We start from the raw sequence: 13644 nt of genomic DNA on the forward strand, positions 1-13644 counted from the left end.
TGGATGTCTCAAATTGAGGTGTGCTTACATTTTTTTAAAAAACTTTCAAATATCAAAACCAAAACATCTAAAATAATTCATTAAAGAGCACTGTTTCATACTGCAAAAGAATCCTTAGCTTTGCAAAAAGGATTTACGACAGACTTCATTCCTTCCTTCATTCAGCATTTATCTACTTGTACTCACTATGTGCCATCATCCAGACTAGGCCTTATTTTCCCCCTTTCCGTTTGGGCCTTCATCATCCTTTTCAGCCATGGCATTTTATCACCATGGGTATCTTATTCTTTCATTCACTCATTCACTCACTCATTCATTCATTCATTCATTCCCTACCCACATCTTCCATACCTAGTCTTTCTCTTGTCACCACTCTACTCCATCACATGCCAGTCAAAGCAGGTTTTCATCTGGTTGATGTCAATCCCTTTATTTGTAGACATTTGTACCTGTCCTCACAAAATGTGTACTGTTTTGCATGCACGGATTTTTTTATTCATGTTGATTTATAAGCACTTGCACTGTTCCCGAGCTTGTCATTCAGCACCATGTTTAAGGTCCATCCACTTTGCTGGGTAGACATCCCATCTGTCTCTTCTGATGTCTTCACAGAAGCCCATTGAATGCACACACGGCATTTTACTTAATCAGATTGTCTCCTGCTTCTCCCTTCACAATCAAAGTATCGATGACTAGTTTGATGCATCATTTTACAGATGTGAATGCTTTTGTGGGTTATATGCCCAGAGGTAGAATTACTATGTCTGCACATATTTAAGCTGACAAAATACAACCAGATTATTCTCCAGGACTCCCACCAGCTTCATGGTTTTCCATGTCTCAAACAAATTTGGCACCATCCAGCTTCCCAATTTTTGCTGACCTAATAGGTGTAGTGATAGCTCATTGTGGATTTGTTCTCCATTACTAATACTAATATGTAGTAATACATACTTGTTCTCTTCATATGCTTGTTTCATATGCTTGTTTACCTTATGAACTTCCTCCTCTCTAAAATGACTCTTTATTCCTTTGCGAATTTCTCCAGTGGGGTTGCTGTCATTTTCTTGTTGTCTAGGAATTCTTTGTATATTCTACATGTAAAATTCTAGATATTATCTGTTTTACTCAATATAGATTTCTTCTTCTAATCTGGCATCTCTCTCTCTCTTTTTATTTTTAAGGTTTTTTTTTTTTGTTAATTTGACAGAGATCACAAGTAGGCAGAGAGACAGGTGGGGCGGTGGGTAGAGCGGGGGGGCAAAGCAGGCTCCCTGCTGAGCAGAGAGCCCCATTCGGGGCTCCATCCCAGGACCCTGGGATCATGACCTGAGCCAAAGGCAGAGGCTTTAACCCACTGAGGCACCCAGGCGCCCTGGCATCTCTTAACTTTATTTGTGTTGTCCTTTTTTTTAATAGAAATACCTAATTTATATATATGGATCTGTCTTTAAATTCCATTGTACATCATTGATCTCATTGTCTGTTCTTGTCCTAATGCTTGAAAGTTTTCATTATTATTTATTATAGCATATCTTAGAATAAGTTTATCAAGTTCCTCCAAAAAAATATAAACTGGAATTTTTATTGGTTGTTCATTGAATTTATAGAATGCTTTGAGAAGGACTGATATCATTATAAGATTAATTTGGCCCAGCTAAGCAGGGGATAGCTCTCCATCCATGGAGATCATATTCCATATCCTTTATTACTAGATTTTTAAAATTTTCTCCATGGAATTCTGGTGTGTTCTTAGCTAAGTTTATTCCTACTTGCTTCGTAACTCCTATTGACATTGTGAATGGCATCTTACTTTCTGTTGTATTTTTGAGTTGGCCATTGATGTTAGTGAAACATAATATTTGTGAGTTTATCTTACCTCTAGCAACCTTGCTAAAGTCTTGTACTGGTTCTAAAAGTTTGTCTCTCTTGGTTATGATGGTCTTTCTAGGTAGATTATCATTTCTTCAGGTAACAATAGTAGTTTTCTTTTTACCCTTCCAATCCTTACATCTCTCTCTCTCTTCTTTAATGAAAGATTTTATTTATTTATTTATTTATTTATTTGAGAGAGAGCGCGCAAGCAGGGGGAGCAGTAGAGGGAGAGGAAGAAGCAGACTCCCTGTCAGGTGGGAAACCCAACAGAGGACTTGATCCCAGGACCCCAGGATTATGACCCGAGTCAAAGGCAGATGCTTAACCAACTGAGCTACCTAGGCACCCTCAATCTTTACATCTCGTTCCTTTCCTTATAGGGTTAGCGAATACCATGATGAATAGAAATGGTGATAGTGGTTATTCTTGTCTCATCCTTGTCTTGAGTATGATGATAAATTCCTAAAATTTAAAAGAAATTATGAAAGATCTAAGATGGAAAGACTAATGGACAAACCATAGAGGTGAGGACAAACTAATACCTGGACTCATTATAAGGAAGTTTAAAAACAATTTATGCAAAGAGGAAAATCTAAAAACCTATGGAAAAAAAGTATATTAACAGCTGAGGAACAAGAATCATATTAATAGTATTCTTCTCAGCAGCAAAACGAGATGCAAACAATGAAGAAATATTTTTACAGTATCAAAGAAAAGAGCATGGAACCTGTAATTTTAAACCCAGCCAAACTATCAGTTAAATATTGTTGCATAACAAAAACATCCCCAGATAGACAAGGCCTCACATTAAAATAGCTCGTTAAGGAAGCACTCAAATAAAAAGGGCAACTGGAAGAATTTCAAGAAATACAAGAGCAAAAGGTGATCAAATCCATGGTTAAAGTTGATGATAGGAATTTTCTTTAAGTTGAAAAGAAGGAGAAAATACATCCCAAACTACCCAGAGCAAAAAATCTAAAAAATATCAGCATGATTGCTCAACTGCAAAGGACATCATTCACTAATTTGCAGAGGCATGTAATGTGTCGCCCTGGAGAAATTAAAGAGAAATTAAAGAGATCAAAGATAAATTAAAATATGCTAATGTCTTTGTTTTACAGAAGGGAAAATATAAGTATTGACAAATTTAAGAAATTGACAGGGGAAAATATAAACCCAAGTATGGATTAGAAGTAAGGAGTGATGGACACTTTTGTTCTTACTATAAGAACAGATATAGAATGTCACATTTTTATTTTATTTTATTTAAGATTTTTATTTATTTATTTGACAGAGAGAGATCACAAGTAGGCAGAGAGGCAGGCAGAGAGAGAGGGGGAAGCAGGCTCCCTGCTGAGCAGAGAGCCCAATGCAGGGCTCAATCCCAGGACCCCGGGATCATGACCTGAGCCAAAGGCAGAGGCTTGACCCACTGAGCCACCCAGGTGCCCCAGAATGTCACATTTTTAAACCAGCTGAAGAAAACTGGATCTTTCTGTGTAAAACAGGAAGGGGGTATTAAAAAAAAAAAAATACAGTGAATGGAAAATAGAAACAGGCTAGCAGGATAAGTTCTAATAGCATAGAATTACAGTGAATATAAAACGCAGTAAACTCACCCATAAAAAGATACAGACTCATTTATTGAATTAAATTCTAAAAAAAAAAAAAAAAAAAAACAAATAAACCGACACTATGTTGTCTCTCAGAAAGAATCAAAACAAAAAAGTCATGAGTAGCTTGAAAATAAAAGGCTGATGTAATTCTTGACTTTGAAATGAGAGAAGTGAATACAAGGAAAGACTACAGGCCTGTTACTTGTGAACAGAGGTTCAAAAACCCCAAGTAACATTTTGGTTTGCTGGTACATGATGGTGATAGAATAATAATAATAACAGCACATTATGACTAAGTAAGATTTATTCCGGGAATACAAGGATGGTTTGTTCTTAGAACCTTTCTCAGTGTAATTTGCCACATTAATAAACTCTAAGAGAAAAATTATGAAATTACCCCACTCAATGTCTAAATCTTTTTTAAAGATTTTATTTATTTGGCAGACAGAGATCACAAGCAGGCAGAGAGGCAGGCAGAGAGAGAGGGGGAAGCAGACTCCCCACTGAGCAGAGAGCCCGATGTGGGACTTGATCCCTGGACCCCGAGACCATGACCCGAGCTGAAGACAGAGACTTTAACCCGCTCAGCCACCCAGGCTCCCAAGTGTCCAATTCTTTTTTTTTTTTTTTTAAGATTTTATTTATTTATTTGATAGAGATCACAAGTAGGTAGAGAGGCAGGCAGAGAGAGAGAGAGGGAAGCAGGCTCCCCACCGAGCAGAGAGCCCAATATGGGACTCGATCCCAGGACCCTGAGATCATGACCCGAGCCGAAGGCAGCGGCTTAACCCACTGAGCCACCCAGGCGCCCCCCAACTGTCCAATTCTTGATTTCAGCTCAGGTCATGATCTCACGGTGGTGAGACTGAGCCCCATATGGAGCCCCCTATGGGCTCTGCACTGAGCATGGATCCTGCTTAAGATTCTCTCTCTTTCTCCCTCTACCCCTACCCTCCCAATGCAACCATGCGCATGCCCACATTCTTTAAAAAAAAAAAAAAAAAAAAAAAAAAAGTTTTCCTATTAGATGTATGTGGTTAACTTCCAAACATTTTCACACAAAATTTTTTTTTAATATTTATTTATTTATTTATTTGAAAGAGACTTATTGAGAGAGATCACAAGCAGGCAGAGAGGCAGGCAGAGAGAGAGGAGGAAGCAGGCTCCCCGCCGAGCCAAGAGCCGGATGCGGGGCTCGATCCGAGGACTCGGAGTTCATGACCTGAGCCGAAGGCAGCGGCCTAACCCACTGAGCCACCCAGGTGCCCCACACACAACAATTTTTAAAGATGTGTATTCAACCCAAAAATAAAATATACAGATTACATCATGTAATTATGCTGAGAATTGTTCTAGGCTTCAGGGATACAGCAATGAATAAAACAGAGAAATTGTCAGCATCGTATAGCCAGATATGTGGTGTTGCATAGACAGAAAAAATTCATATGACCTTCCAGTGAATGATTTATCATCAGTGGATAGATAAATAGGATAGATAGGACTAGAAATAGAAAAAATTGATGGCCTACAGGTTGAGCAGTCCCTAGACTATGAAAATTTTCTGTGGCCCAGAAAATCAGAGCAATTTATAAGTCATATCTAGAGAAAGATTTCCTGACCTTAGGGGTAAAGTGGGAGAGGAGAGGGGGCCGGTGTTTTTAAAGTGGGGGGTCTTATGTGCATAAATACATTTTCCTTGGGAGACAGTCTGTAGAGCTCATGAGAATTCCCAGGTTAAGAATCACCATTTATTTCAGAGAAATACTATGATATTAAAAATTTAAATACATGAAAAGGTACATTGCCTAAGTCCAGCTAAAACAATAATGGACCCCCAAGTGAAACGGGTAATCCATGGATATAGTATCAAAGTTCATTTCTACCTACAGAATCCCCCATGTTTCCTTTACACACTGAATCAGCTAAGCCCCTTTCTCATTTCTCCTGCAAACAAGAATCATTCCATTCTTCCATAGAATTTGCCTCTGGGCAAGACAGCAGAGCATAGTGAAGAGATCATTTAATTTAGTCAAGAATCCTGACATGGAATCTAGCTGCATTGCTAGCCAGGTGGCCTTGGATAAGGTGTTTCACCTCTCCTAGCTCCAGTGTCCTCTTCCAAATCAAGAGAATAGGAATAGTAATAATAAGGGTAACAATTGTTATTGCCATAATGAAATGCAATAGTAGTGTAAAGTCTCTGCATTCACTAGTTTTCATTGTTTTCTTCTGACCAAGAGACTACATAACTGAATTCCTTTTCATGGTTTTGTTCTCAACCTTCATGCACACTAGTGACCCTCCAAGCTTCAACAGTCTGCACTTTTCCAAGGTAAGAGCAGTTTGGGCTACCTCTGCCGAAGAAGCAGTGGGATTCAGACTGCACCTCGTCAACCCCAGCTTCCAGCCATTATTGACAAATAGGGCTGACAGCTGCATGGCAGGCTCTTATCTGGGAGTAGCATTAATGGTTGGGATTTCCAGGTTTATTATGCCTTAAATAATTAGATGTTATGACTAGGTACAATTAAAAAGGAAATCACATTCATTCTGATCAAATAGAGACTGCCTAGACCCAAGGCAAAGTGGCCTGGATGTATGCCAGTATTCAGAAGTGAGGACTTTCTTGTATATAGCAGCCGGGGGTTCATGAGAAATTGGAGGGTGCCCCGCTCTTTTTATGGCTCTCCTGAATGCCCCCCGATACTAAACAGATGGCCCCCGGTCCTACTGATGTCTCTTTGACAAAAGAAGCTGGCAAGTGTCCATGCCCCCATTTTGCAGATGAGAAAACCAAGGACCAGGTGGCTTTAATTATTATCTGTGGCTGAAGACTGCCATAAACAATCCAGGAAGGTAGTCAAGAAAGCTGGGTGTTTATTACCTTTGATTTGATTTGCTTGTTACCCTGGAGCTTTAAAAATAGCCTTTGCAAAAGAGAAAGTCTCTAGGCTATTCTACCCACCCGTGGTTCTTTCAAGGCAAAGGGAATTTTTTTTTTTTTTTTTTTTTGTGATTTACCATTACTTGACTAATAGGTTCAGGTTGATAGTTTCATCTCTGAGTCAACAGTACCCTCCCCCACACTCTGCACAGTTGATGGCCACCGTTGAGAAACAGCTCCCATAATGCTTCTACAAATGCTTTTTGAGCACTAACTCTATACGTGGAATCATGCTAGACATTACAAATTCTGTCTAGGAAAGACACAGACCCTGTGCCCAAGCAATTATCATTGATATGAAAAATCAGATTTTTTTAAATGAAAAGTCTTACAAGAATTCCTAAAGAGTGGCTTCCATCCAAATTATGCAGGATAATTATTATAGAGAAATATCCTGGGGCCCCACCCTCAGAAAACCTGACTCAGTAGGTCTAGGAATGGTCTATGACCCTGTTGGCTGTTTTTTGTTGTTGTTTTATTTTGTTTTGTTCAAATTTCAGGAATTCAGGTGACAATCCTTTGGGATTTAGGAAACACTAACTTAGGCAATCAAAACCTAGTCCTTCCTGAGGCTCAGAACCCCCTGCCAGCAGCCTCTGCCCTCACTGCTCTGTCCAGGCACAGCCGCACATGACTGACCCCATTCCAGGGAGGATTTTAATTGACTGGACTTCACACATGTGCAGTGGGTCCTGCCCGGTCCTTTTTTTCTTACTTGAGATGCAATTGCCTGGGGTGGCTATTGTCTCTGATTGGTGACCTCTTTGACCATTTGCAGCTCAAGGCACTCTAGCAGTATCTCTTTTGGGTCACCTTCTCCCCTCACCCTCCTGGGCCCAACAACCCCAAGCATCTCCCACTTGAGTGTGATGAGAGAAAGCAGCCTTGTCAACTTCCAGATCTCTTTTACCATTAAGTGTGCTCTCCATTGTAGGTTTTATTAAAGATGCAATTTACCAGATTATGGAAGTTCCCTTCTGTTCTGGTATAGTGAGAAAGTACATGATGATAGAATGTTGTGTTCTGTCCTGTCCCTTTCCTGCATCTACTGAGATAGTCACACTGTTTTTCTTACTCTGTTAATATGAATACCATTCAACGTTAGAATTTAAAAACACTAGTCCTTCCTTTTTTCTCAAGATCTCTTTTCCTATCTATCCTCTTTCAAACTCTTACTCATTGGAATGCCCCTAGAAAGCCCTGATTAAGAAAAAACAAAAAAACAAAAACCTCCAGCTCAAGTGTATTGTGGAAGATCCTTTGTCCAGGGAAGCACAAACCGTTGTTTCCCATGCACAGAGAAGAGCTTGGCACCATGAAAGCTGTGCATCCAGAGAAAACCCCTTTCCTTTACTCCCCCCACCAAGGAATAGTATCAGGTGGCCCTGTGACCTGGCACTCAGTCGGCATGCCTGTGACTTAGACCACTCAGTCTCACTGGTTTTCTGTGCACTGTTGAAAGGCTCCCAAGTGACCAGAGCTCCCCAGGCAACAGACATCAGGGACGCCATTGGTCCCTGTTCCCCTTGAGCTAACAGCTCAAAAGAGTAAAGGGAAGGGGGTTTGTCCAATGATGCTTGTCAATCGTTTTTCCTTCTCAAGTGCATTAAAAAAAAAAATCTCTTCTAGTTCCTTGTCCTGTAACACCAAGCCCTCTGGTGAGTCACGATTTTCACCAGGTATAGTTCATGATTTGTGCACAAACACTATGGAAATCGGAACTACAATAAATTCTGTTTCCTTGTGAATCAGAGGTTTAGTTTACTACAAAAGGAAAAGGCTGCAGCATGCCGGGACAAGTCTATTTGCATATGTGCCATGCTCTTGGGCAATTGCCGGTCGTGGGGGAGCTGTCATGCAGGCAGCTGTAGTCTGGTGGGAGAGTGACTTGAATGAAAGAATGAATGAATGAATGAAGAGATGGAAGTTGAGAAGGAGATAGAAATGTGAGTGGAGATAGAAGAGAAAGAGGAAAAGGATAAGACAGAAAGACAACTCAAAATTTTTAGACATCTCAAAGGTCCAAGGCAGAAAAAAAAAAAAAAAAAAAGACCTGCCTTCAAAGACAGAGCTATTAATTCAGTCAGGCAGTAAGTGTGCGAGGTACGTGTGGCCACAGTGTGACCAGGAGAGACTAGTGAACCAAGCAAGCTAAGTGTGTGCTCAGTGAACCCAGAGACAAAGTCAGACCTGAAGTCAACATCTACACATCGTCGTCCCTGGTCCAGGCCAAAGTGTACAATGCCCAGCACATACTAAAAGTCCATGAATGGTGGTCGTTATTGTTTATAATATTTGTTGTTGTTGTTGATAATATTTTTAATATGAAATATTTTAATTAATATGAACACTTTTGATTCGAGCCCAATATCTCTGTCATTACCTGTGAGAGCAAATACAGAAAATAAAAACGCAAATGGTTAGAAATGTAACGGGAACACAGTAAATATAAATTGATTGACATGAGTATATTTAAAAAAAGAAAAACCTTCCTTAGTTAATATGTTCCACAAATAGACACAGTCACACCATGAAACAATAAATAAAAATGGTGGGGAGGCAGAGATCAACTGTTCCTCCCAGTTGCAAAGCCAATGATAGCCAAGATTTCTGGACATTTACTCTATGCCAGGACCTGTTCTAAATACTCTGCACATATTATTTCATTTAATCCTCATAACAATGCTTTGAAGTATCCGCCTCATTTTACAGATGAGAAAACAGACAGAATGAGGTTAAGAAACTTGGCTAAAATCCGCAACTGCTAAGAAGAGCCTGGGTTCCCACCTGGGCACTTGGATTCCATAACTCTTCTTTTTATTTTTTCTCTCTTCTCTTTCTTCTTTTCTTTTCTTTTCTTTTTTTCTTACTTGAGATGCAATTGACATATCAAATGATTTGACGTAAATATATACTGCAACAATGGTCAGTACCTTGTCTTGTGACCATCCACCCCCATACAGAGTTAGACGTCTTTTTCTTGTGATGAGAACAGCTCAGAGAGTTAAGTTTCAAACAGCCAGTCATTCATCTGTCTGTTCATTCAGCAAATATTTGTTGACCATCATTCTACTGCTCTGCAGGCTGTGTTTAGGACTGAGGATATAGTAGTAAGCAAAGAAAGTCCCTGACTTCAGAGAACTTGCATTCTCGTGGGCGTTGGGGTTGGCGGGAGGCAGAGGAGAGAACCACACAAACATCCTCACACTAGAACAAGGAAAACAGTGGGTCAGAAAGCATCTCCCCCAAATAAACATATTTCCACAGAAATATGCACATGCAGAAAAGCACTTTTTAAAAAACCCAACTAAGGGAGACAGATAAAAATCACCAATGACATTAAATCCAGATACTCTACCCTCAACAAATTCAGCAAATGTCCACTGAGCCCCACCACTGCCCTCACAATGGCCAAGGAGAGACTCAGTTCAAGGAGGCTGAAGGTCAGCCAGTTAGTGGGACGGGGGCAAGGGCTCTGGTGGGCTTTCCACTCTGCCACAGGTAGCTAGAGGAGTCTTACCAGGGGACGGATGCTGAGCCTAGAAGCCAAAAGTCTAATCAGCCCCAAGTATCTTTGCCTTCCCTCTTCGTGCAGAGGGTGCCAGTCCTGCTTGCTGAACCGAAGATGCTACTCAGACCACATCTATCTCTGCAACAGGGCAACCGTTTTGGCACAAGAGAGGAGGCCTTCATAGGCCGGTGCACAGACTCTTGAGCAAGGTATAGACAGACGGCTAGGCAGTCCCAAAGCCGCCTCGGCTAGAGTGTGGATGGCCCAACGCATTGATGGCACCAAGCTCTGGAATGCAAAAACCGTAGCAGACCACCTCTTCTGGTACAAGAGCGGGTTCCTTAAGGAAGCATCTTGGGTTTCTTTTGTATCCAGAAAACTTGACATGATGCCAGTGACAGAGGGTGTGCTCAGAAAAGTTTCATGGATGGGTTGATCACCGACCATTTATCTTTGTTCAGAGTGTGTGACAACCACGTGGAGAGCAGTAGGGGCCCTGAAGTTGGAGAGCGAACCTCCCCAGCCCATCAAGGCCAACCCCTGTCACAAGCACCGGGAACTTTACTCAAGTACAGCGTCTCACAATAGACTCAAATTTGTGCTACTGACGGTGTTCCTGAGTCTTGAACCAACACATCCACCAATCTTGGGCAAGTTACCTTCTCTGAGCACAGAGATTTTAACATTTTTGTAGGGATTAGATTAGTTAATAAGTGCAAAACACTACAAGTGCCTGGCAAGTCTCTAAAAGGGATAGCGGTGACTCTGCCAGGGTTGTGGCTAGACTGCACTTGGGCCCCAAGGGGAGTCCTCTGGACTCCCTGCCTCACAGGGAGGCATGAGGACATGGAACAGAGTGACAGTAGGTGACATGATACAGTCACCTGGAGTCACAAACATCCATACCAGTGAGTGGCTGGATGCACAGAGATCACTGGGCCGAACCTATGTAGGATCTCCCCGTGGCCTCCTCCAACTCCATGGTGGCCAGGGAGCTCTCTGTTCTTTCTCTGGGTTGAGGAGCCAGGTTACTAAATCAGTTTATAAATGACAGTGAGTCACATAATGTAATCTAGATAGCCCTCTGCTCTCACCTGCCCGAGACCGGGATGCCTGCTTGGACTGATTAGATCAGCCAGAGCAGTTGGCTGGCATCAAAGATTTGAACACCTGCCCTTGTCCGGCCCTCCAAATGCCCCCAGGCAGCCTGGGCAGCTGCCTGTGGCTCTCAGTCCCCATGAGAAGTACATGCTGAACCCGGACTGTAGCAGAGTGCGCGTCCCTGGGAATGCGCCCTCTGGTCGCCTGGAGATCTGTATACCTGGAGATCTACTTCAGTTCTAAATTTCAGTTGCACCTCCTGAGCTTTGGGGGACCACTGGGCAGGGGTTACAGAAAGCTGTGGGGGTTACTAACCTAAAAACAGAGTCTAAGCTGCAGCGTGGGAAGGAAATGCGCTCGGAGGGAAGGTGAATGACCAAGGGATGCAGCCCACACCCCAGGACCCGCCTCACACTTGCAACGCTGTCCTCCCAGGAGCTCTGCCACCCTCAAGACCTCCCTCCGAGCTTAAATCAAACTCCGCCCCGCCCCCTTGACTCAGCACAGTGGCTGGTGCTGACCAGAGGATCCCACAACAAAAAGCAGTGAAGAATTTGATCTCTGGAATTAGAGAGGTCCCAGTTCCAGTTCCAGCTCTGCCCCGCAAAACTGTAATCTTAAGCAGGTCACCTAACACTCTCTGCCTCCATTTCCTTGTCTGTAAAACACAGATAATAATTCCTTGCCAGGCTTCTGTGAGGATCAAATCAAAGACTGCATGAAAAGGAGCCCCGCAGAGCTGGAAACAGTAGATGCCCCGTGAAGGTTGGCCATTATATTACTAAGCACCACCCGAGAGAGAGACTATGGTGGGAAGGAGCCCAGAGCACAGCAGGCTTGCTGAAGAAACTATGCCAACCAAGCCCACCTTCCAAAACTTGCCACAGTCAGCTCATTTGCATGGCTCGCGGGTCTTGCCTTTTCCATACGTGGTGTTCAAATGGATGCCATGGTGGGGCTCGTCTCTGTGGCCTCCTCACTTCTATTCAACCCCATGCGGACCCACACTGGCTCCCTCCTCCCGGCCCAGGCCTGGTCTGAGCAGCAGGCCTCCTCCCCACGTGAGTGACACCAGGAACTGTGTCTCCTTGTGATCCCATCACTCCCACTCACCAGGAAGAGACACCCGTGTTGGCTCATAGTCTCAATGCAGTGGGAGAGACCCAGGAGGCCCATCAGATGCTGATGAGAGCCTAGGAGGTGTCCTGGCCCCACCGCACCCTTCCCTCTTAGAAGTGGTTACATTAGATCTTAGTTTCCCCACTCAGGGAATGCCTCCCACATGGTGAGGCCGTGACGTGGCTGCGGGAGAAGGCTGAGCAACCTGAACGCAACGGGGAACGCTTCCCGGAGCAGTGGCAGGGACGGGGACAGAGCCAGTCCTCGAGCAAGGACCAGGAAGTAAGGAATCTGCTCGGCCCGGTGGGCTGGGGCAGGCGTCCCAGCAACCGCAGCCTCAGGGTGCCCAGGGCTCTGCCGCAGGTGCGCTCAGGAGATGTGCCAGGGGAGGCTGGCTCAGGGTCCCCTGTGGCTTCCTGCCTGGACAAACACGCCTCCGCAGCCCCGGCCGACTGTCCCCTCCACCGAGCCCCTCCGGGCAGCACTCAACACTGGCCCATTGTTCTTCCTGCTGGCAGCTCTCCGGCTCTTGCTCCCCGTCCCTGCCGCCCCCCACCCCCGCCCCAGCGACCCCAGCACATGGCCGGTTGGTCCATGCTGAGCAGTTCCGGGGCTCAGTGCACCTCACAGAGTCGAGGTGCTCAGCAAGTACTTTCCCTATTTTGAGGGTCTGCCTTCAAGCAGGAACCCAAACCAAATATGATGGAAAGGCCGGTCGATGGACAAAGATTTTCAATGGATTTGTCATCAGAATCCTTTTTTTTTTTTTTTCCAACTCAGTTATTAAGCAGATCTTGAAGTAGGAAACAGGTAGAAGAGGACTGGCTCTAAGCAGAGTGAGGTCCAGAGGCTCTTTGGGGTCTCCCACTCCTTTGCTTCTCTGGCCCTCGGGCAGCGCAAGCATCTCCAGAGAGCACACACGTCTGGAGAAGTCCTGCCCCGTGACACTCGCCCTCAGACTCACCTTGCAGATGGATGTCTTCTAGCCAGACCTTGAGACACATTCCCCGCACCGCCCCCCATCTCACCCAGGTGTCTCCCAGTGGCACGCCTGTCCTCTCTCAGCCTGGCCTGTGGGGTCCTCTGCCGCTCCAGGCCAGTTCCAATCCGTCTACCCTTCCATGTCCTCCCCACATGCTGCCCAAGGTGGTGGCGGGTGGCCATCAAGTAGCAACTTGTAGTGGGGCTTGAGGGCAACTCAGAGCCAAGTCAACCCTTTGCAATGACGGAACTCAGTATGGGAGCAGATTGTCACAGCACTCAGGGCAAAGAGCTGCGTGGGCTTCCTGGCGGCTGTGACTTGAGAAATATCTCCTCTTGTGATAGGGAACTTCAACTGTCCTGGCCCTAGGTAAGATTCGGAAAAGCCGAGTGGGCTTTCTGGGGTGGCCAGTCAGAGTCAGGGAAGGCGCCCTGCCCTCCCCTGCACCAGGGCTGGCCACTACGCCCCGCCCTCCCCACACCTGCTCCCAGTGGAC

The 13644-nt window shown here is 44.3% G+C and overlaps 1 long non-coding RNA gene across 1 annotated transcript; it reads right to left on the reverse strand.

The window, feature by feature from the left end:
* Window positions 1–8884: 8884 nt before the first annotated feature.
* On the reverse strand, window positions 8885–12770 carry LOC309841415. Its single transcript, XR_014299126.1, has 2 exons — window positions 12161–12770; window positions 8885–9642 (listed from the first exon to the last, which is right to left on the reverse strand). It is a non-coding gene; the product is annotated as an uncharacterized lncRNA (long non-coding RNA).
* Window positions 12771–13644: the final 874 nt, after the last annotated feature.

Source organism: Mustela nivalis (assembly GCF_964662115.1).
Source record: "Mustela nivalis genome assembly, chromosome: 9".
Taxonomy (NCBI): domain Eukaryota; kingdom Metazoa; phylum Chordata; class Mammalia; order Carnivora; family Mustelidae; genus Mustela; species Mustela nivalis.